Source organism: Sinocyclocheilus rhinocerous, unplaced genomic scaffold, assembly GCF_001515625.1.
Source record: "Sinocyclocheilus rhinocerous isolate Xijiao unplaced genomic scaffold, SAMN03320098_v1.1 scaffold1071, whole genome shotgun sequence".
NCBI lineage: Eukaryota > Metazoa > Chordata > Actinopteri > Cypriniformes > Cyprinidae > Sinocyclocheilus > Sinocyclocheilus rhinocerous.
Genome location: NW_015638033.1, coordinates 458,542 through 462,651, shown reverse-complemented (window position 1 = coordinate 462,651; position 4,110 = coordinate 458,542). Strand labels below are relative to the sequence as shown.

At 39.2% G+C, this 4,110-nt stretch overlaps 1 long non-coding RNA gene across 1 annotated transcript in view; it reads right to left on the bottom strand.

The window, feature by feature from the left end:
• The window catches only part of LOC107749534 (uncharacterized), a 31,504-nt gene that overhangs the window by 25,666 nt on the left and 1,728 nt on the right, over nucleotides 1–4,110 (bottom strand). The gene's annotated exons all lie outside the window — the stretch shown is intronic.

The window sequence follows — 4,110 nt, the reverse complement described above, 5'->3', positions numbered from 1 at the left end:
ACAACTTTAAAGATGATTTTCTCAATATTTAGATTTTTTTACACCCTCAGATTCCAGATTTTCAAATAGTTGTATCTCGGCCAAATATTGTCCTATCCTAACAAACTACTAATGGAAAGCTTATTTATTCAGCTTTCAGATGATGTATAAATCTCAATTTAAAAAAAATTGACCCTTATGACCCTTATATACATACATATACACATACATGCATATGTCAAAATTCTTCTATTAGACAGATTTTTACAAAACGCCTGCGTATAATAATGTGTTGAAAAAAGAAAAATGGCCAAAAAGTTAGCTTTCAGAAGTCTATTTCACTGTAGGCCATCTTCTAAAAAATCACTAAGTCATATACTACCTTTACTTTCCCCGGCTTGGAAGTGTTTTATTTTCACTTTTTTAAGCAGAGCGTTGGTGTCAAAATCATTCTTAAACTCAACTTGAAACGACAAATTTGTTTAATGCGTCGGGAGCAAACCTGGAAAATAAATAGATGAAATGGAGGCTTAGCGGGAGCTAAATCCCACAGCTGATGGGGACCTGAAGTGTGCGGATTACATGCGAGCGCATTAAACAATGTCCCTAAATATGCATTGAAATCCGTAAAGCATGAAAGCATCTTGTCATGTGGCATTAGCATTCAGAGGTGCGTGTCAGACGTCTTGCGCTGCACTGGGGTGTGCTGCGGTGTTAAATGTCAAACCCCAGAAAGATTTCCTGACGTCATGCTGTCGTGTCAACTTTGCTTCTTCAGAGCTCTTTATGGTTAAACCGTCACAAGAGCACGAGCTCGGTTACAGATTCTGCTGAAACAAGGTTAATGGAATAAATAAGGAATAAAGGATATGGAAGAATTAAGGAAAGTGAAAAAGAGAGCGAAGCTTCTGCTACTACTTTAAACATGAGGAGAAAAACTGTCACAAGGATTTTGACAGCAAAGCAGCATGATTTCTCTTTTAAGTGCAAGATGGACCAGATATATAAGAGGTGTGATGCTAAACACCAGCAAAACAACAACACCGTAGTGCAACCACATCCACAGAGTCATGTCAGCGTCACACACTGAGCATAAACAGCCAGAACCAAAAGAGGACAGCGCGGGAAAACATGCGACATAAGATACTGAAAACAGAAGCTTTTACACACAGACACACCAGAACTGAGAAGACCATCGAATATAAAACATTGAATCGTATAAATCCTTCCATTTAAAACATTAAAGTTAATAGATTTTTCATTTTAAAGCATTAAAATGCATAAATCTTGAATAAACTGTCTGATTCTCTGCCTTAGAATTTATCCGATTCTTCAAAGAGAATTCAGGAAATATTTCAAATTATACACGAACAGGATGTGATCAAGGTATAAAGCATGTCAGACGGTTTACTCGCATGCTCTTTGAAAATATGAAATAAATGATCCAGTCTGGGGGCCTAATATTACTGGAGTCTAATGTTATTGCCAACGATTGTCAAAGCCACCAGCCATCAAAAAATGTCTCAAAAAGATTTCAGGAAAATATAACACAAATGTTCGGGTCGACAATTTCCAAGAGGTCAAGCCACAGAATATATATGACAGAACTGAGAGTATTAACCCCCTCTGACCGAAGGGAGAAATGAGCCATACTGTGCTTTATATGGCCATACATCATCTTTGTCAAGTCCTGACAGCGTTTTATCAGATCTAACCTTTAGCAGCCTCTATTACGAGCGCTAACATGCTCAGCTCTGATACAAGAGCGCCGCAGAGAAAACCTTCATCCGCTCTCATATTAAGATGCACATTCAATACAGACAATTAATGATGCACTGATATTAAAATCCTTGGCCAAAACCCAAAACTCGAACGAAAACAGAAACTGTTCATTTGGAATAGCCATCAACTCTATTCATTAATAATATTTCAATCCATTGGACTTCAGCTTGTATGACTTAATTATTTCAATAAACTGCAGAAACAGCCAGTTGCATGTTTGCTTTGATGAAAACACGTGCGTGCATTAGGTGAAACAGCCTGAACGACGCAGGTTTGTGCGTGATTTGAGCTTAATTTATGATACCTCAATAATATGACAAATTGTATTCCTGACTTTAAATGTTACTGAAACGCACCTTTGATCCTCAGCACTTGGAATCACTGGAAATAACTGATTCAGATTCAGCAATAATGCATAGTGTAATTTATCCTGTGATGAAATCAAATAATAGTCAGGATTTTTTTTTTTTTTTATCAAAACCCTGACAGTTTATTGAGCCTTCACACAAAATACTAAAAAAACTTGAATATGTGTTTTATGCATTGTATCATAGTTAACACTTTCATGGCTCGTGTAGTCTGATATAGTAAGAATATAGAGGAAAAAACCTCTTGATTTTATTCAGAGACTCAAACTGAGCAAAAATATGAATTTGCTGCAGAATCAAGTAAAGCTGAGCTGCTTCAGTCCAGTAAGTGTTCATCTGGAGATATTACTGCAGTTATTCTGACCTTTACTTGATCAAAATCAGTCAAGATTTGACACGTGAAGCTTGAGCTGAAGCTGGACGTTTGTACAATTACACTAAAAGAGCTTTGACTGGATAAAACACTCTTAACTCTCAATCAGAGACAGAAGGTGTGGAGTTTGATCATGTTGATTATTCAGAGACATTAGAAATTTGACTATCAAATATGATACAGTAGCTTTATAATGTCACTGAAGCCAAAATGAATATGCGTGATGACAAATGAGATTTGAGGGCGAGAGTAAATGATGACAGAATGTTCATTTGTGTGTGAACTATTTCTTTCATATAAAACTCAAACAGCTTATGAAAGGACACCGTCGCTCCCAGCAGTCACGCAAGAAGAGTCGCATTTCATTACGTGACACATTTAACCTCAGCCGCTTCCACTAAAACATACACAAGCCTTATTATGTGCTTAATATTCACTATCAGCTGAATAATTTTTAATGCAACTTATAGCCGAGTAGATGGATAACTCAATTATGCGCACATCCGTCACGGAGCCTGCCGAAGCCGGCTGAGATTGATGGGAAGGTGAAGCCGGCGGATCTTGAGCGTCAGATCAGTGAACAGTCTCTCTGCTTCGCTCTTTACAGGAGAAGCCTCATTACCCATGACTCCACTGACGAGAGTTTATTACGAGGTTAGCGTTTTGGCCACACTATTGTTTGGATGATGAATGCGGCTGCTGCGAGTTTTGGAGAGGAGATTAGTTGTGTTGTTTTTCACTTGGTTCTCAACACTTAAAGGAGAAGGAGGAATAATTAACGGCGCTTGCAAACGCTGCCATTTGGTGCAGACGACGGAAATGCTTGAAAATAAGCAAATCAGGAGTTGTGTCACTCTCATGCGCCGCACTAATTGAAAACATGGCGGCGATGCTGGGAAGGTCACTGGAAAGGAAACTCGCTGACCTTTTCAATATTTCTCTCAAACTCATATAAACAGAGGAGATGAAGTAACTTGCGACGGCAAAGGGCCGGAGCTCCAGAGCACATGATTGTCTGAGTGAGAGGAGACGACGGGAAGGTGGACACGGGCGGTCCTTTGCTCCCAGAGCACTGCAAATGTCAAATGTAAATGTCAATTAAAAATTACAAGCAGCTCTGAAAGGTGCACTCTGAAGGGCCTGACATTTTTTTTTTTGACATGCCAAAGTTTATCTGACAAGGCAGCGCACAAACATGACAGCATGTGACGTGTCACGTCTAAACACACGCACACACGTGAGGATCATGCTGAAGATGTGATCCATACGACTGCAATGGAGCCGCAGCGCATCAGATCAGATGGATAGAGTGACCTCTCGTGATGGATCGTAACAGACAAAAGGATGTTTTTATGCTTTCAGTCAAATAGAAGCACGTTCCATTCGTTTCCCCCAGAGCTTAAAGAGTATTAGTCATATTGTGTGGTTAAACATGGACCTACTAGTAGAGACGGTTCAACTAGTCCACTGAATACAGTAGGTCTGTTTACATGGCATTTTAATTTTAAGTTAACCAATATGTTTGACTGAAAGCATAATTTAAAGTACTCTATATCGCACGCACGCACGCACGCACGCACTCACACACTCACACACACACACACACAC